Source organism: Poecilia formosa, unplaced genomic scaffold (assembly GCF_000485575.1).
Source record: "Poecilia formosa unplaced genomic scaffold, Poecilia_formosa-5.1.2 Scaffold207, whole genome shotgun sequence".
NCBI classification, from domain to species: domain Eukaryota; kingdom Metazoa; phylum Chordata; class Actinopteri; order Cyprinodontiformes; family Poeciliidae; genus Poecilia; species Poecilia formosa.
In genome coordinates, this window is record NW_006800146.1 from 113,484 (window position 1) to 134,535 (window position 21,052).

At 37.9% G+C, this 21,052-nt stretch overlaps 1 long non-coding RNA gene across 2 annotated transcripts; it reads right to left on the reverse strand.

The window, feature by feature from the left end:
• Nucleotides 1–444: 444 nt before the first annotated feature.
• LOC107838062 (uncharacterized) lies at nucleotides 445–20,953 on the reverse strand. 2 transcript variants are annotated; one of them, XR_001664121.1, is made up of 5 exons: nucleotides 20,399–20,953; nucleotides 11,152–11,270; nucleotides 10,940–11,014; nucleotides 979–1,038; nucleotides 445–866 (listed from the first exon to the last, which is right to left on the reverse strand). It is a non-coding gene; the product is annotated as an uncharacterized LOC107838062 (long non-coding RNA). The 2 variants fall into 2 exon arrangements; XR_001664122.1 differs by lacking the exon at nucleotides 20,399–20,953 and adding an exon at nucleotides 11,704–11,852.
• Between the last annotated feature and the right edge of the window lie 99 nt (nucleotides 20,954–21,052).

The window sequence follows — 21,052 nt, forward strand, 5'->3', positions numbered from 1 at the left end:
AGGGCATTGGGGGTAAATTCAGAAAAAATGGCTCATAGTTATTTGTCAAAGACAAAGGAGAAACCGTACATAAATCTGCTGTCATCCATTTTTGTTTATATTTGGTCATTTAGGAAGTTGTTCTCATGTCCTCTTCAGATGATTTTATATTGTTTCCATCAGTATTTCTGGTGCAGACCAGATGGGGGGAAGAAGTTTTTCAATCTGAACCACTCTAGTAAGTTTACCTCTGAATGGGAGGTAAAACAAGAAACAGTGGTGGTTACAGCTAAAAGAGGTTCAATCGCTTACTAGTTTGAGGGAGGCAGATACTTCTTCACATAGGGCCAGGTTGGTTAGTTTTTTTCCCCTCTAAAGTCTTCCCTCTAATAATCTTTGTTTAATATAAAAAAATTCAGTGGATCACTGATGGTCTGCACTAGCGCCCTTACAAAAGACTCCAAGTTTTCTGTGAGAAACCCTGAATATATTTATTTTCATATCTTGATTTATTCTTTGAATGGTTGCAGAGTCATATATGCCACCATTATCCAAGAAAAAAGGAATCATCAAGATTTTTCCCTCATAATAAGAAACGACAGCTTCTCAGTCTGGCGGGCTTAACAATTTTCTACTGAAACAAAGACTAACAGTGACGGTGCCCTCGGCTGGCTGTTGACATGCTCATTTTTCTGGGTGAAGATGTAAAACCCGCTGTTGTTTACTCAATTACCAAAGCCACAAATGGCACTCTTAAACTAAAATGTGTGACATTAATTGCCATTTAAGAGGTCTTTTTGTTTTCTCCTGCTAAACTGTTAAGATTGCTTACATTCCCTTTAACAAGATTGGTAGTTTTGAGATGAAGACTTGATCCCAGCAAGACGCTGTTGAGAGAGAAAAGGGCACAATTAGTTTCCAGATCAATTGGGATAGGGTGGGAGGAGAGGAGGGACCAAATCAATACAGTGATTATGCATGAAAACGTCATCTGCTTACACAGAGATCAAAGCGTCGATGATCTGAGCTGGAGCGACTCGGGTTCCAGCCATACGTGATCTATGCGCCATGTGGGGGAGAGGAGAAGCCAGACAGATGAATATAGGAATGAATTACAGAAATGTAAACAAAGACACGATATTCTTACCCCAGGGCCTACCAAATTATGCTGCTTTTATTATCTCATTTTTAATCAATAATGTAGAAATTCTCTGATGAAGCACTTGGGTGTCCTCTGGGAATTTCAGCGTTGAAAAGCAAACAAAGAAAAAAAAGAAGTGGTGGTCTGCTTTTAAACCACTCTTTGTTCATGAGAGCCGCAAAGTCTGCTTGGTAAAGATGCCAAAAACCTGACGTATTCTGAACAATCAGCACGGAGTCGGAGTTGGAAAGCCACACAGGTCTAACATTTACACTTGCTGCCGCAGAAAAGAGCAAGAAATCAAAGACTGTCACACGAATTCAAATATTTATGATTTCGAGAAAGCGTGAACCATCCTTTCTTCTCCTTTGAGGTCAAGAGGATTAAGATCAAATCTGGGCACGGAACGATAAGCGAGTATGCACAAAGAGATGACATCCTCCACTAGATTTACAGACCGCTACAAAAAGTCGTTCCAAGCATCCAGAACGGGGGGCTATCTGAAATCGAGGAAATCTTGCTGTGAATTATGGATGCTGCCTGAATGGGACATGTTGTTGTGTCGCTTTACAGAGAATAGGTAGCAGCAGACTGATAAAGTAAGTAAGATGAAAGAGCGGGCACACCTGGCAGGTCTGCTCACTAACATCTTTGATCCGCGGAGGCAAACATCAAAGGGCCCCGTCGGTAGCTCTGTGCGGACGCCAGGCGGGGAGGCAGTCGCAGCTATAAGCACCAATCTGCAGCGCAAAGTGCAATTCAACAAGAGCGGCGGCTTAGGAAAGATGGGCTATTTTTCCCACAGGCTGAAATTACAACAATTGTGCAAAGCCTCTCGATAACAGAGGTAAGTCTAATGTGATCAATTCAAGGACAAGAGTGAAGAAATTTCAGAGCAATTACTGTCACAGGAAATGTTTTCGGAACCAGAAAATACTAATAAGAAGTGTGAAAAGTATCTACAGTTTCCTGCGAATCTGTAAAAGTGTTGTGTTTTTTTTCCTTCCCCATTTGTTTTGTCTTTAAATAGCTTTTGCAAAACTGAGAACTAATCACACATCTAAAAGACTGATTTTGGTTTTAGATTTGATTTGACAGTCTGACTGCATAAAAAGAAGCCACAAAGTCCACAAACCAGATTATTACATGTTTTTTTTTATCAGGCACAACAATAAGTTGTGCCTGACAAAAATATCAAATGTTTTTTCTCCCTAATTTTCACATTTTCATAATTTACGACCCTTAAAAAGTGCGATTGTGTGTACATAAACATTTTACTGTTCCAAAGCTTTCCTTTATAATAACCAGTATGTCTAATTTTAAGTAATGCCCTTTGTGTTATTCACTAGGAATGGAAGAGAACATGTTACTTTGAAAATGAGCAAGATGTGTATTCAATTATACAGCCAGAGTAAAAAACATAACATTTAATGTCATTTTTTCTCAAGTTTTCAAAATCTTTGACAAGTTGATCATGCATTGTTGTCCAAGCTTGCCAAATTAACACTCTGAACCTTTTTTTTCTTTTTTTTCTGGAAGATGCCAATTTTGTTCACCTAGAGAAACTTCTTTGCTAAATTTAAGTGGGATGGACGATATCTGAGTATTCATTTTCTTGTCCTGCTGAAAATACCCAGCTACATTTGATCTAATCGCAAACATTCTAGGGTTGTTTTAAAATGATTATTTTATTAACTGAGTAATCTATCAATTATTCTGATGATCAAGTAATCAAATAAAATATTTTCCAATCCTGTAGTTGCTTCTTAAGCTAGTAAAAGACATGAAAGAAAAAATGCGGGTACATAACATCTTAAGAAAAAAAACCATTTTATTTCTTAAAATTAAATACGATCCAAGCATCACTTTTAGTCTCAAATTTGAAGTACGTAAGAACTTGTATATTTGACTATATTTGACTCACAGACTATAACTTGACTTCAAGTAAGGCTAAGGCAGCAGTGTAGTAAGAAATACTGACTGCTAACCCCTGTAGGTGGGAGTTAGCAGTCACAATGTTGACCCTACAGCAATGTTGGGGTATTTGATATTTGATTTGAACCAAAACATAAAACAAGGCGCATCTAAAAATAAATGTGTGGACATTACTGTTCACCGCAAATTTGTTGTGGTGCAGAAGTAGCCTCGTTGTGCAATGAACAGTGTTTGTGCATGTAACAGATGTGGCTTATCAAAAAAAATACGACTAAACAAATGAATGAACAAATTAAATCACGTACTGAACAGAATGACATGTTTTACAAGAAAAGCACACATTTTTACAACTGCAGTTCTCTTAGGAAATTTTATTTAGCTCCAAGATGTTTTGCAAAAAAAAACAAAAACAAAACACCAAATAAAGCATAACAGCACAGTTGTTTAAACATGACTATATTCATATGATTCATTTGCGCACTAAAAGAAGCAGCAGCAAAAGACAAAATTAATCATTTAATTTACTCACTCAATTCTGATCAACTTGTAGGTGGTTTGCGTTGCTCCACAAACCCCTCAGAGTGATTTTAATTAGCTCTGGGACAACAATGAGAGCGACTGCTACGTTGCCAGAGTTATGGGAGCCGCTTCACTCAATGTAATTAAGCATAAATAAAATTAATTTTTAAAAATCTGCATCGGTTTTTACATTCCTCTTGTGGCTGTTCTACTAAACACATATTTAAATCATGCTAATATTTGACTTTTTTCCACTATGGGACCATTTATAATTGGTGGTGCACAAACTAACAAAATGGTAATGGTACTTTTTTTTTTTCTTTTTTATATTTAATTATTTACAAAGGTCATATGGTTTCATGTACACCATGGTAAAGAGAACTGTTGTGTTAACGTTATGCATTCAGTATTCAAACTGGCAGGAGTCCAAATTATACAAAAAATCCAGTAATAATAATTTTATAGCATCTAAAGTCAGTACTTTCAAATCTGTCTTAACATTTGACTAATAAAAATCATCAACATTTCTCTCTGAAAATAATCTCGCAACTGCAAGTTATTTTACAGTTGAACCGCTCAAGAAACTTGTACTCAATCGTCTTTGTTTGGCAGTTAGTGGGTTAGAAATGAAAAACTACATTTTTTATTAGAAATTAGTTTACTTTAAATCAAAATTTAAGGTAAACTTTAGTCATTGCTCTCATTGCAGGTATGGGAAAATGTGAGGTATTTGCCATTTTCTCCAAGAAGTTTCCTGATTAACAAAGAACACCAAACATCTACCTTCCTAAAGTCTCATCTTTTCCATTTTTGAAGAGTGGTTAAAATAAAATACCAACTGTGCTACATATTTTTACCACAAATTCAGAAATCATTCAAAGTTCTTAGTTTCTTACAGAAAAATGTAAAACTACAAAAACCTTGGGTATATCTTTATAGGAAATTGTTTCAGTAGGTTAGCACAACAAATATTTTACAAAAGCAACCATTTCTAATGTGGTTGTTTTCCCTTATTCGATACATGTGAATAAATAAGTTTTATTTTGAAATTGTTGCCATGCAAAACTGTGCTAGTGCATTAAAAGATGGCAGTTTTAAAGGTGGTTGGGGACCACTGCTCTACAGCAGTAAGATTGCAAAAAAATATGCAGCTGTAACAAGACATATTATGTGTATTACTATTGCAGGTTAAAGATTTAGACTGTAAAAGTCAAAAAGTTGCATTTAAGATGGATTGCTTCCAAGAAAACCGATACTTCCAACTAATAGATGGAGGTAAATTACACTTTAACCTCTTTGTTTTATAGTAGAATGCACAAAATGTGTGCAGAGTGCAGATGATGCTGCTGCATAATAAAACTGAATATTTAGTAGTAATCTAACATCTCCTACAGTCTCTATTTATTCTGGGTTTCCATTATGGATAAAAGTGCAACTGTCTGCACATTAAAAGCAATTTAAAAAATGATCCACGCTGTAGAATTAACGTACAAGAACAATTTTTCTTTCAGTTTTCCAAGATAATGTAGCAACTGAGCTGACTTGATAGTAAAATAACACATTTAAAGAGGCTCTAGCAGACAAGTGAAAGCTGAGTTTTCCCCAATATGATTTGACTTTACTTGTTAAAAACATTTTATGCCAAGATTACATATGAGAAATAGAGCGTTATATGTCAGTGATTTCTGGTTGTAGATGCAGAGTTTTTATCTAATCTTTTTGACATTGAGGGACTTGCATACAAATGCAGGCTTCACAAAAGTCATGTCAAGGGGAAATTTAGGTCTAAATGTTTATTTACATAAATTTAACACAAGACATATGATAGAGCCAGAAAACGTTTTGAAAGGGTGAAACAAAAACACAATTGTCCTTTCCAAACTGTCAAAGTAGAGAAGAGTTAAGTTAGGGTGAATTTACACCAGTTAAGAATTTAGAATATAAATGTAAATTTAACTGTAAATTTAGAATTTACAATTAAGGCGAATTTACACCAGCCCGTTTACTTCACTTTAATTAAACTCTGATTCATTTGACTAGAAAGTCCGGTTCATTTGGGGAGCTATGAATGTGCAACCGAACTCTGATGTGGATAAAAAAAACGAACGCTGGTGGGTTTGGTTGAAGTGAAATCTGGTGCAGTTTGAATCCATAAGCGGACAAAAAAGTGCTCCAAAAACAGGAAGTGGACTATGGTGCAGGGCATTCTGGGTAAATAGAATCAAACAAGTGAATCCCTGTGGGCATTAGAGTAACAATGCCAGTCATAACCTGTAGATGAGTGTTGACAAAGGCTTTATGTCTTGAATTAGATTTAAGTTTGGGTTTTAAATCTGAATTTAGTTTAGAATTTCACTAGTCACAATGATGTCCATGTCCTCACTAGATGAGTCTATATACAAATCTTCACTTTATGAGCTTAAAATTTCACTAGCACCTCTGCTTTCAATCCGAGTGGACAATGGCATTTTAAATGTAGCATCCTCACTCCTTAGCAAGAAGAAGCATTTTATGAGATATTTTCATTTCTCAATTTAGTGCATTAATTGAATTTAAGCTTTACAGCTGAAGCCAGCTGACGAGGAAATGTGGAAATAATGTTGAAATATGCCTTTAGCCATCGTCCTCCTATGATTTAGGTTGGAATACTGTATTTTACAATATTTATCCAAAACAACAACAAATTGCATCTGTTGTCCACTCACACCATGTGTGTGTAAGAGTTGATCGCGTCTAAAGTGCATTTTCAATCTACATGTAACAAACAGCTAAAATGCCAAGTGCCCACCTATTGTACAGTTTGCTCATTGTTCCCTCTGACGACGGCTCTACTGTTTGGCTGCTCATTGAGCTGCGGAGAGAAAAAGGCTGACCACTTTCTCCAGTATAATTGGACAAATTCATCAATTACATCAATAGCAAATTACAACGTTCATAATTGATCCCTGGGCTGCTGCAGTATAGGTCATCCCACTGTTCGATAGCTATACCGCAATATTCATGTTACACTGAACATATTCAGGAACTAATTAAATCTCAAAGGAGGCGATCAATGTTTGAAGAGGCCTGGGAAAACTATTGATTCTCGTCCACAACAGAGATCTCTTAAACCAGTGATTTAATCTGCATGACATGATATGGGCTCGTCTTGTTATTAGGATACCGGGCATGCTAATTTTGCTTGATGAATTTCATTTGCTGAGGTAACACTTTTGTGTACAATCACTGGTCCTTCTTTATTGCATAGATGTGATAAAAATTTACACATAAATGGAAATAAATTCTTCAATTGCACCTATTGCATCCTCACTTCGGGGATTCTATTAACTACGAGATTACATTTGCATTGAACAGGTACAGAGGCAGAGTACCCAGGAGCAATCACAGTACTTGTAGAAGGAAGGTGGCTATCAGCATGAGATTTCACGAAATGAATCAATATCCAGGACAGCAGGGAAAAAAAACGCCAATGCCTGGATATAGACACCATTACTGCGACAAACACTGATTGTTGCTTGCCTTATTCTGTAGTGATGGGAAAGACTGCTAATATCATGCTATTGTGGCTCTTGCATGCACAACCATGCACTAAAAGCACAAGAGTGTAGACTCTTATTACATTAATCCATTCTATCTGCTCCTATTATATACACACAACCACTTTATGACGTAGATCCGTTCAGTTACTTCTTAGCACAAGTAATGGAGGTAATCATATGGTAGCAACTTGGTGCCATTAGGCATAGATCTGAAGAAAAGCAATTTAAGGACATTTTAATGCTGGATCATTTAGTACCAGATCAGCTTGTCTGAGTAGTTCATAAATTGCTACTCTACTGGGAGTTTTAGCCAAAATTATCAATGGATAGAGAAAATGGTCCAGTTGTGTGAATAACAAAAAGGGGTCAGAGGATAACAGACAGTCCAATGCACACCTGGTTTCTTTAGAAATCACTGAACAGCTCAGCACCAAAATACATTAAAGATCTGTTGCTGCATCAACCATCCAGACCACCTGGGTCTTCTGATTATAGTTTACCATCCATCTCCAGAATCAGAACCAAACATGGAGAAAGGCATTCAGTTTTCATGCTCATCCAATCTGGAGCAAACTTCCAGAAACGTGTAAAGCTGCTGAAACACAGTGCCTTTAAATCGAGGCCAGAAATCCACCTGTTCAGAGCCGCATTTCATAGTAACTGGAATATTAATAAATATATTTGATGCTATGCTTTGATGATTGTCGTGTCGTTTATGGGGTTTGTTTCATAATTTGTTACTGCATTGTATTTTTATAGTGTGTCACACTTTGAACTTAATATGAACCAAAATATGTCAAGAGCATTTTCTTTGACTTGTTAAAATCGATGCCATGAAGAATTTAGGCAAAATGGACTCGCTCTCCAGCTAAACAGGATGTGTACCTAAGGACTTGAAGGTTGTGTGTTTATAGAGATGAAAGATGAAAAATTTAAACAAGTGCAATTGCATGAAGACAGCTCTCGTTTTTATTTCCCGTCTGTAATCAACGTCCATCTTGAACTGGGAGTTCTGCGCTTAATACTGGAGTGTCTGCAAAGGGTATTTTAAATTTTCTGAATTCATTAGAAAATAAAACCAAATGGATTAAAATTACAGCCACATCAAGTAATCCGCATGCCGAGGAGAGTATCTGCAAATCCTAGCTTATCATGAACTTAAGGGACGTTGTTATTATCAGGTCCCTGCTACATAACTCTGACATTTAAGTTTTTAACAGTGGAGCATGTGCAAAAGATAAATGGTCTTTGAGTTGCAGTTCTTATGCCACAGAATTTTGTGGACAAGAGTCTAAATGTTTTCCGTGTACAACATCAAATTTACAAAAGACAATACAAGATGTTCTTATCTTTTCAAGTAGAAAGCTAAACTAATTCTTACATCCTTTGATCTGCAAATGCAGCTATATTGACTCAAAAACGCCACACTCATGGTGTCACTGAACTAAACTTGCATGATAGTAGTTGAATCCCAGCTGCTAAAGTGCAAACAGTGAATCAGTATAGCATAGCTAACTAAAACAAAGCATGTGTGAACCTGATATTTGTGGTTTACATTGTTTGAGTCAGTAATAAGATAAGGTTGGTTGTAATCAGGGCACTTTATTTTATATTTAAATTAAATCACTCCTTTGTTTTATGCTACATTTGTAGAGCGAGTCAGGGTGGTTTGATTCAGGTCTACAGTCCAATTTTATTGAATATGAAGCTTCTCTTTTCTGGGTAGGTGACATTTAAAAGGCTCAGTGTTCACTTTAGGCAACAGTAAAAGGTTTAAATTCATTAATAGCTGAAATACGGTCCATGTCATTTCAGGCTACTCTTTCCTCCTCCATCCCTTCTCTCTCTCTGCTGATGACCTTTCTCTGCTGTCCATGTCTCTGTCCCAGTGAAGAGGGTACTTGGCCGCTCTCCATTTTGTCCCAAATGAGGCCAGCTAAAGGGAGGATATCAATGCTTTTTTTTTTCTCTCCTCGACTCATTGGAAACAGCTGTCAAGCTGTCGTCTGGCACAGAACGGCGGCCGGAGCCGGCAGGGAGGAGAGACACACATACCCGCTTCCTCTACGTTCGTAGTAAAACGGTCACCTGAGCGGATTCACGGTGCCGCGCCCCCAGCAACACTTAAAACTCAGGGATATAAACAATGAGGTAGCTATGCTCCGACAGGGAACACTCCCAGCACTGAAGCCATGTTTCATAAATAATGCCCCTAATAAACTTGAGATCCCTTTTACATGTCCTTGGATGATCTCAGTCACACATAGACTAAAGCCTGCAGCTGTAGGATGTAACACAGCACCCAGCAAAAGTATTCACACCTCTTGACAGATTCCCCATTTTAAGTTTTAACCTGTATTTTATTAGAATTTTGTGTCATAAACCAGTGCAAAAATGCAAACAATTATGATTTTTTTTTTTTATGTTTTTACCAATCTCAAAAGTGTGGTGTGCATAAGGAATGTACAGCGTGATGCTTTACGTGCAAGATTCCTCTACTGGTTTTAGCTGTTAAGTTGTCAGCATAACGATCTAAATCTTAAATGACGTGTGATATATATAGGAAAAAGGGATGCAGTGCTTTGCATCTAATTGTCAACATCACAAAAGCTAGATCAGAAGGTCAGGAAAGGTTTTAATAAAAGAAATAATAATAAAAATAATAAAAACAGCGAGTGAAAGTAGGTCAGTTATGCTAGCTTGACTTTTACAACCTTAGCATGTAGATGTGCTGCAGAATTCAGCGTGTTTTGCATCAGTTAAAAAATGTATTAAAAGGTTTCTTGCTTCTTCCTACTCCTTTTTGAGCATGTTAAGATTATTGTAGTACAAAAAGGTGTCTTTTGCGTTCCTTGTTCATGTGCATGATTTTATACTTCTATCATGTTCGATATAAATAAATAAATATAAAATAATAAATAAAAAGACAACCCACATACCAACTCTGACAGATGATCAGTAGATCATCGCAAAATAAACATCAAGCCTGAAAACATAACACCGAAACCGACTGAATGTTTTTTGTGTGGTAAATGTTTGCTTGTTTTTTGGTGTCAAATCCTGACATATTAGCGACACTGTTGTCAGTCAGGTGAACAGGTTTTTCAAAGGATTTGGTTTGTTTGACACAGAGAACCAAAGCAGCTGAAAATGTAACATAAGTTTCCATTTTGTTCCCCAATTGAACTGAATGTACCCGACTATCAGGTGAGAAAACACCCATAGTGCCACAAAGCTGTTGCTGCTAAGAAGAACGTAGGTGGCTCTATTAAGTATCAACTCAGGTGAGCATAAATGCACACCTCACTTTTCAGATTTTTACTCTCTAAAATCCCCATAAAACACATTGAAGCTTATAAGGTTTAAGAAAAATGTGAACATTTTTTCGAGGTACTGTATAACTGTATATGTCCTTGGGTGATCTTGCATCAGTAGCTGGAGCTGAATGATCTGATCTGGGGAAACGGTGCTCCTCTATATATTCATATAGGTAACAAAGACAAAAGGCTGGCTTGACAATGAGGTAATATTAAGGGGCAAGTGAAATGAAATGCTTCAGAATAAAAAATGTGCAGCAGAAAGAGGAGGTTTCCATGCAAACCTTTAGCATGTGTTTCATTAGCAGGACCTGACCTTATCTCCTTGGTCCAAACCTTATCTCCCACAGATGCAGCCAGCATGCATAATGGGAGAGGGTCCCTTTGTGCCAAATGCTCTGGGCCAGACCTCATACTTCTTTTCCTGTCTCAGCCTCCCTCCACCCCCTTACAGCCACAGCTGTACACATAACATCTACACTTAGAGAAGGATGCAGAAAGATGCTCACCTCCAATGTGTTCATCAGCACCTCAGTCATACTTTTTCTCCCCCTACAGAGGCTGCCTTTGTGTTTCTCCAGTGCCTGAAAACCACAGACACAGCCAGGTTTTATTTCACCACCAGGAAAAAAAATTAATCTGAGACTAAGTTCCTTTGTCATCTATGTAACTACATGAAGTTTATCAAATGTTTATAGGGGAAAAAAAAGTAAAACCCTACAGTAACTATTGTTGGCTGCAATTTTATTCGGCGTGTTTGTGTGCGGAATACAAGATGAGCAGTGGCGCGACGAGGCTAGCTGCTCCATATTCATGGGGTTCATCATATCCAAGCCGCCACTGTAAACAAAGAATATTAAACACAGATACTGAGGGACTGCCTAATGAACGCATGCACGTATTACTCAGAGTGTAATGAAGTGATTGAATTCCTCTTTCATCCAATATTTATTGAAGTAATATTCCTGAACCCCTTTCTGAGTGAAATAAGAACTCTGGAGTTCAGTCGCACACCTCTGTGGCCTCTGAGCACAAACACTACCACTCATTAAGGAAATAAATACAAATCTTTGACTTAATGAAAAATATAAAGTCAATACATCATCCCTCAGCTGAGAGGATCAGATTATTGCCGAGCTAATATTCAAGAGGAGCTCTGGTGATGTTAGAATGCGTGTACATTGACGCTATCTCGAAGAAGTCCTGTTGTCCACGATGCAAATTAAATGTCTGAATCTCATTACCTCTAAATTATCTGTCACAATCTACTTACAATCTCATTAATCTTCGCTGAATATTCAGGAGAGCCGGCTCATGACGAGTGTGGGACACCGGCGGAGCATGACAGCCTGGTGGGATAACTACTCCTGCAAACAGCGCAGAGCAGCGCAGCGCAGTACAGCGCCAGAGCAGGGTAGAAAAGCCCGCCGGTCCCCGGAGACGTGTGGTCTCCGTTTCTGGAGCCGGAGCAGCTGACAGGTTACCGAGGCAGCTTACAGAAAGGGAAAAAAAACCCTCTGGAAGCCTCTGAAACCCAAATCACCTTCAAAATGTGACAGATCACAGCTGTGTACTCCAAGCCTCTTTCATCACACCTGCCAGTACAGACTCAACTTCTCTGATTTCCATGTGTTTTTTTTGCCCTTTCTTCCAAAGGCCAGGAAGCAGATTTTAGACCAGGCCGACACCCACAGCGTACATCTCTATTGGAAAAGTCCATCGTCCATCCAACTTGAGAGAATTTCTGACTAAACTGACTTCCATTAATAAAGCTTTTCTGCCAACACACACTACAGCAGACTTGCAGTGTTTCAGCAGGAAGATGAATGGCTATTGGGCTCCCTCTGTTGGCCTGTATGCATAGATCTGCATTCTGTCAGGGTTAAAAGGGTTAAGTCTGGGGATATTCATCTCTCTGGAGTAGTAAAAGTCCTTTTTAATCACATTTTGCACTCTCCAACTCATTTTCATATGCATTAGATTATGTCACCATTGATAGAGATGTGTATATTTCACTTCATTAGCAGAACCTGTATGCTTACAGGTTCTACTCATCCTTTATTTTGAGAACATTTAAGAGGGAAAAAATTAAGACGACTTTTTCAGCTGACTTTCAAAGAACTTCTGATTCGCAGTCTATAGCTTTCCATTTCCCTGAGGTATGAACATGACATGAAACAGAAATCGGTCAGTTTTAAACTCTACTCTAAGCGAGGTTCCATATTTATCTTGACAAAATGCAGAGACAGGTGGAAAAGTGAGGGAGATGGGAGATGCAAGTTTACAGCTCACCTATAGAGAACTACAGCAAAGTGGAGTCTTCATTCCAACCCTTAGACCATATTTACAACCCTACATCCTGATAATAATAATAATAATAATAATAATAATAATAAAAAGCTAGTTCATTCCAACCATCACCACAGGATTTGGCCAGATAGAACTAAGATTAAGCTTTTCAGCAACAAGCACTGAACCAAAAGATTTGTCCATCCCTTCAATAAGTTACGATGTTGAGGTTGCACTCAGTCACAGATTGTGTTTGGACTTGCACAACTTTTCTGCAAATCTGATCGATCATCTTAACATTTTCTGTATTTCCTTCTTTCCTGACTAAATCACTTTGACCAAAAGTCTCTTCAAAGCCAAACTTGCAAAATGAAAGCAGGACACCATTTTGTTTTTTAAACCATTTTGAGATGCTATGTAGGACTGCTGTAAACAGTTCATGTCAACTTGAATGACCAATATGACATTTTTCTTTTGCACTTTTACAATTCCTCAGGACATGATTTTATTTGGAATAAGGGGGCTATTTTTATTTATTTATTTATTTAAAAAGGTACCATATTTTCCGGACTATAGAGCATACCTCACTATAAGTCGCACCCACGAAGTTAAAAAAAACAACAACAAAAATCTGGAAACGTACATATATAAGCCATACTGGGCTATAACACGCTGATATCTCCGCTGCTCTCGGTTTTCCACAAAGACGCAGCTTTTAACCCACAAGTTAAAAGCTGCATCATATGAACTTCTTCGTGTGGTTTCCACGATGAGGGGGTATGAGTTTGAAAACATTTCTCCGTCATGCCTGCTGCTAGCATGTGCTTGTTCTAAATGAAAATTAACGCTTTCATCTTTGATTTCCAATTTTGACTTCCAATGATTCACTTTCTGCTAAAGAGCCCCCTGGTGGTTGAAATAAAATCCACAGAAAAGCCGCACCGGGCTATAAGCAGCATGGCTCAATGGGTGGGGAAAAAGTAGTGGCTTATAGTTCAAAAAATACAGTACATGAAAATGCTATTTGCACTTTAAATATTAATTGTTAAAACCCTTCTTGGGAAGATGATGTGCAATTTTAACTTTTTTTGAAAGATCATGTTATGGCAAAAATTAAGCTGAAAAAACTATTCAATAAAAAACAAGAAATTCCTGCCGCAACAAACAAAAAAAAAAAAAAACATTCTGAAGAGACTCATTAAAATGTGGGAAAGTACTGGGGGCACTTTGTTAGAGGGCATTGGTACTTGGATCTTGGATCATGGATTCAAGTACCAAAACGTTAATTAAAGATCTGGTGGACTCTACCAGTAACCTGGAAATGTGTAATATTTCAGAAGAAATTTAAAAATTTAAAAATCAACCTTTTTCCATGGCTAACTTAGTCTCCAGATCAAAATACTTTACAACCTATGACATGAATAAGGAAAGAGAAAGAAGTCTTTGGAAGATTTAGACAGATTGTGCAAACATCCTCTCTTTATGCACCAACTTTGTTAAATGTTATAAAAATACTGTTTTGTTTTGGGCTGAAGGGTCTGTATAAAGTATTGATAGCAGAGGTATCAACAAACGTACCAACAGGGATTTTATTATATACATTTAAAAATAATTCTTAAGAAGTTCTGTAAACCACTGAATACATGTCCTAAAATTCAAGGTTGCATTTTTCCATGTTCTACTGCAGCACAATACGAATTTATTTATAATATGTTTTTCACATCTTTAACAGAGGGGGTAGCAAACAGAGGTGGTCCATGTCTGTATGTGGAACTTTGTTATGCATGAACTCTGGTCATTTTGTCACAATTGAAGCTTTAAGAAGTAGAAATAGTTTGCGCTCTCAACAAGAGTTACAAGGTGAATCTGCAAGAAACAAAGGCTGCTCGAGGCATTATAGTTGTAAAATAATAGCCAAACTGCAGACATTCTAAATGATATAAAGATAAATTCTCATCAGCTGCCTGCTCATCCTCCTGTTTCAGGCAGGCAGCACAGAGGAATCCATCCCAGCAGACTTCACAGCACATTTTTCTCCTCAGGCTACAAAATTCATAGCATTTTTTTTTTCTCCTTTGCAATGATAACAGAAAAACAAATCCCCCTACACTTCATTATTCAACCTCTGGTTGAATGAGATTATTAAATGTTGAATAATGAACATAATACAGTGTAAAGATATGCAGGGCACCACCTCTTTAATCTCTGGAACTCTGACTTGAGCTGCTCTCTGGACCAGCTGGGTAACACAAAATGCTGCACTCAGATTATTATTGCTGCAGGATCACATGAACTAACCGCAGCTTCTGAGTCTAATTAGAAAAATGAGTCCTGAACTATGTTCTCTGTCTTTATTGTTTCTAAGGAGCTCCACTGCTATTCATAAATTATTCATGCACAAAAAAGCAAAGTCTAATTTACCCACCTAACAACTACTGGGTGTTTGTAAAGTTACCCAGGCAAAAATGAACAGAAATCCTGGGGTTATTTATCCTGCCATAGGAGGAAAAATTGGGGGTTTTAAGGTCATTGTTTCACCAGGTTAATGTGTCTATAAATGTCACCTTTTCAAACTAACCATTTAGTTGGCAAACTAAATGCTCAAAACTAAATAATTAGCTCCAAGCTAAACATATAGCTAGTGAATTAAATGTATGACTAGCAAACTACATATTTAGTTAGCACAGTAAATATTTGCTGGCAAAAATTTTAGTTAGAAAACTAATTAGTTAGCTCAATATTAATCATCAAACGAAATATTTAACTCCAAAATAATTATTTAGTTGGCAAACTAATTATATGGCAACCAAACTCAATGTTTAGCTCCAAACTAAATGTATATCTTGCTACCTCGACATCTAGTTTTAAAAAAGACATTCATAAATGATTAAATAACATGTTGAAAATGTTTAAAAATTGAACCTCCATTTTTTTTCTCTAAATAAACTAAATTATTGCTGCCAGTTTTTGGCTGTGCAACTTAACTAACACCATCCCATAACATCATGCAACGGTCATAGTTGGTATTTCGCAACAAGCATTTTTTGGCATTACTTTTAACAAAAAATCTGAACTAATGCTTGATCGTATTGGTGTTCGGTTCCACTGGAGAACAATTAGCAGCAGGACTACAACATAAGATGGTGTGCATGAACACCATGTTATGGATTATGTTATGCATCTTGGATTACATTGAAACTTATATCAATAACAGGTAAGCACTACCAGTTAACCAAAGTTTACAATAACAGGAAAGACTTAGAAAATCTATATGAAGGCTTCAACTTGAATTGTTCAAGTTAGAGGTTATGAAGCAATTATGCTGTCTTTGGGTCAATTTTCTGGATCCAAGCTAAAAAGAAAAGAAAATTTAAAAAACATCTGAGTTGAAAACGTTTTAAAGTTCACCTCAAATGACATCTACTTTCATCATATTTGGAGCCAACGAAGCAAAACTGTTCAGGCGTAGTTCAGAGTCTGCAGTACGAAGCCGTCACATTAGATGACTTGTGATCTCAAGCAAAATCTACCCAGAGCATGACACAAAATCCATACATTTTCAAGTTGTGAGTAGATTAGTTATCAAGCATGTTATGAGACCAATTTTCACAAAGAACTGACACAAAACAGTTTTTCACCTCTCTTTCTTAACAAGAGACACCTGGAAGAACAAACAGATCCTACACTGTTCCCAAAACCAAAACGCCTGCTTCTCTGTCAGTGAAGGGGGTGGAAACATTTAGGACAGGACAGATGTTCACCTCTGACATCAGTTCTATGAAATATTTATGGTACATATAAATATATGAGGACAGCATATGGCAGGAAGAGATGTTTGTAGACCTGATTGGAACTGGAAAGGTTACATTACCATTATCTGGTGAGATGTGTGTCAGGGTGTACATTTTTTAGCAGTGTGAGGATAACAATATGTGTTGTAATGCACAAAGCTTCACGATTTTACATGCACATGGCACTGTTGCACGATTTGCATACAATTGGAGGCAGCTGTGTGCAGTTTTTCCCTGAAAAATTACAGGAAAAAAAAGCTTTGTTTTCAAAATCAGAAAAAAAACAACTCCCTGCATGCATGCTGATGACATGATTATAACATTTATATATTGATGATTATAACAATTGCACTTAGATACCAGGTTTTTAGATTCTAACACATGTAGCTTAGGTCAGAAGTTGACTTGCACTCCTCGCTGGATCCTTTAAATACTTTTGATTAAAACAACAAATGCCTTCCAGGAATTTGGAATATATTTGGTGCACACGGTTAACTTACTGTGGATTCTCTGATCCAGGCAGGTTTCAAAATTTTACATCCCCTCAGTGTTTGGATAACTGTCCCTTAGGAAGTCGTAAAGAAATCACTCACTTTTTGGAGTCATCACCAAACATACCAGACCTTTCTTGGTATGTTTGGTAACATTCATAGACATTGGCTGGTTTTATTGACATAAAGTGAACTCTGGCACGGTTCAAACTGTCCAGAGACCACTCCAATAGCAGGAAACAGACCATAGCACAGGGCATTCTGGGTAAAGAACCAATGCAAACATGCAACCCTAATACTAGCCGGAGAAATGGCTTGTGGTCTTTTACCAAAGACAAAAGAGAAATCCTACAACTGCTAAAATCTAACGCACTTATTTTCATTTGATTAAGAAGGAAGTTGTTCTCATGTCTTCAAAGGTTTTTGTGTTGTTTCCTTTTTTTTTTTTTTCTAGAGTTTAGTTTAACACATTGCAGAGTGAAAACGAACCAGATCAACTGAAAACGTAAAATATTTCAATTTCGGTCCACGATTGAACCGAATCAGGTGAAGAAAAACTCCTGAGACATCTCGAGAAAAGAAAAAAGAAATTATGTCTGAATTTACTTTATTTCATTTTCCTTCTTGATATTCTCTCTGTAGATTCCTTTTGTTTTCTGTGTCTGTTAGTCATGTTGTCAAAATAGCCAATTTACACAAATATTTCCATGCTCAGAAATAAATTTCTTTGGTCAACCAGGGAAGACGATGTGTTCTTTGTTTGACCTTCGCTGCCAGGATGAGGAGTCCGTCTTAAAAGAAAGACAGTCAGGAGCTTATGGAGCAATGTCTTTAATGAGCTACGCCGGGGCTGGGGTTTTTTCCACACATTTAATTAGACAATTATGCACCCTCCTACGGAAGAGGGAGCATTCAGGGTCACCGGGGGCACGCGCGGGGGAAGATGCCACAATGCCTCCCCCGTCACATGAAGAGGGAAGGGGGCTAAATCACAGGTAAGTCCCTCCGGGGCAGAACTCAGACCCCGCTCCCCGTTTGGGATCCATTACAGGCTCATCCCATTTAAATTCAGTTCGACCGACTTTGTCCATATTCATTGTGTTTGTGACCGGGCAGGAAATTGCCCTTCCAAAGACGCGCTTGGCAGATACCAACTCCGCTGCAGTCTGGCGCCGTTAAGCAGCCTGTCCTCCACAGACGAAACCCACATCGAGAAACTGCAACCTGAAAACAAAACCCCGGACTGCTCAACCTTTCGCCAAACGCACAAACGCGTTCGCCATCAGGGTGGCGGGTGGCAGCGCTTCATTCCAACAGTGCCACGTTTCCCACCAAAGAATTATAATTACAGATTCTGCCACCATCTGCTATCTGTGCTTGTCACTGCTCATCCTTCACCGGTGCCAAAACAGGCTCCAGGTTTTTTTTTTTAGTTAGTTTGTTTGTTTTTCTGTGGCGAATAGCATTAACCTCGTGTCTGCTGTCCCTGAATGTGTCGCTTACACGACGAGGCTCAGACATGCAAAACCATGACACCATGGCGTTTAGCAGGCGAAGGTTGAGGTTCTGGAAGTAGTTGTGAAGAAGGGCCGGGTCTCACAAACCAATAGTTGGAAAACCTCTGCTGCAGATGAGACGAAGCTACTTCAGGTCATGGATGGAATGCTTTTAAAAGCTTTGATAACTGAAAATAAACCAGCAAAACGCACTGGTCATCACTTCCTTTTTCACCCTTTTGTTGTTTGCAAAGAATTTAGGAACCCCGATTAGCGGTGCAAAGTTACTACATTATATTCGTTCTTAAAGGGGCAGTATTGTGTGTTTTCCAGGCATACAGTGCCATTTTATAGCACAATCAAGTTAACTTCAGTTGTTCAAAAAATGCTGTTAGAAGAAATTTGATTTCGTAATTTGGCGCACTGAAATTGGGCCTCTGTCTCTTTAAAAACTCGTGGTCTTTCTGAAACTCGGGAAGTCATCACAACATCACCAAAGAAGTAGCTCATATACTGAGCTCAGCAGATGTGCAGTTCTACCAGGTGTATGCTGATTGCTGCTGGCTAGTCTGAAGGAGCGAAGAGGGGAAAGTCTTTCATTTTCTTTTAAACACTATTTTCTGTGCCCTGAGATAGCATATGGCTATTTATTTGAAATAAGTGTCTAGTTTCTGGTGATGTTATGCTTTTAAAACTGAAAATATTTTTTTAATATAGAAAACTGAGTTACAGATAAAGAATTAAACGAAAAGTATTCTGACTCTGCTCTGCTGGTAATCCTGTTAGCATATTGCCAATCTACGAAGCAGACATTGCAGCTTTCCAATTTTAGGCCTTCCTGCTTTTCCCATTATAAAATAAAAAATACATACACTCCGTATAGCCCAATATAAAACATAATGCAGAAATTTGCCTACACAGTACAGTTACAAGTATGGATGGGAGGAATGCTACTGTGTTTCTACCCTCAATAGAAATAGCATTTTGATTGATAGGACTGTGGTGATATTAGACTAAACAATTTATAAAAGGAAAAAGGAGAAGAAGCAAAATAGAGTATTTTCAAACAGAGGTGACTCAAAGGTAAATACCAGTCTGGTTCAGGAGGCGTTAGCTGAGTTGGGATTGTATTCAACTTATGCGACAAATACAAAGTAAAAACTTAGTGTACACTTCTACATGTACGTTTTAAATGTGTAATTTTTTTTTAAATTTCTGCTCATGTAACCTTACATCTGCAGCTTCCCAGCTGACCATAAATCATCAAGTTCTAGTTGCATGTGCCATGCAGAAGAGGAGCGGCTTTTCCCAGGTAGGAGGACGGCCTGCAGAGAGACGGACAGAGAGGCATTTCTGACCGCTGCTGCTGAGAGCAGACAGAGGAAGACAAGATACTGTTCCTGCCTATGTTCCTTATTCTGCACAGTCTAAAACACATAGTCATTGTCTCCTTTTTGGTTTCACTTGGACCTCAAGCCTGGTGACCGACTGGTCTGCCTTCGCTGTTCTTGTTGGTTTAAGAAAGGCCAGATATTTGTTTCATTAATCAGTGACATGAGTGGCTTTTCTTTACAACAACCCATTTAATAGAAAACGTAAAGCTGGTTCGACAAAGTCCATAAACCAAGATGACATTAATTACAAGATAAATCTGTTTCCTCCTCAATCGTTTTCTTCATTATTAAAATTAAATTGCAACTAGAACTTATTAAAACTTGTTAATTTGTCCAGGCTGATATAGCTCAGAAGCTAAGAAGTCCAAATCTGAAGGACAAACTTTGAAGCTGTGAAACACAGCTGGTATCAATTAGCTGCAATCTGGAAGCAATTATTTCACACTGTAAGCTTTCTATATAGCTCATTAATGTATTATTTATTTATTTTTTTAACTGGAATGTTACCTTGAAGTGCAGTAAGAAAACATGGCAGTCTGAAGTCACTCCCCAGGCTTCCTCTGCTTCCTCTGTTTAGGTGGTTCTCTCGGGTCTTGGTTAGCTGTCCTGACAAGAATTTATGTCTCCTTCGTCGAAGCTACTGAAACATTACAACATAATCCTGTTTCACATATTTTTACAAAGCTAGCTGAAGGAAGCTTTGCTTTGCCAGACGTTCTGGTAAGCTAACAGTTTCACTAATGCAGAAGTGGAGCCCAGAGCTCGTAAAGACGCCCAAGATAGCTTCAAATCTAATGCTGCGTTCCCGTTGTACTCGGAACTGGGAAATTCCAACTTCACACTCGAAATAATGTACTACAATGCCCTTAAGTCGAATTTCCCACTAGGAAAGTGGGAGATTATTTATATGAATTTAAATATGGATTGTTGAAAAATTGGGCAAAGAGAAGCAGTGAGAAATATAATCTGAATTAAAATGCCAAGAAGGAGGATCTTGTGGCATGACCTTTAAGTTCCAGTAGAGAATGAGTAGCGTCACATGATTGTGATTGACAGCAGTAAGACCCGCCTCCTGGCTCTGATTGGTTATTTTTAGTTAGCACTGGGAGAAGGCAGACAAGATAAAGTTTTGTCACAGATTATCTCACATAGCGTTACTGT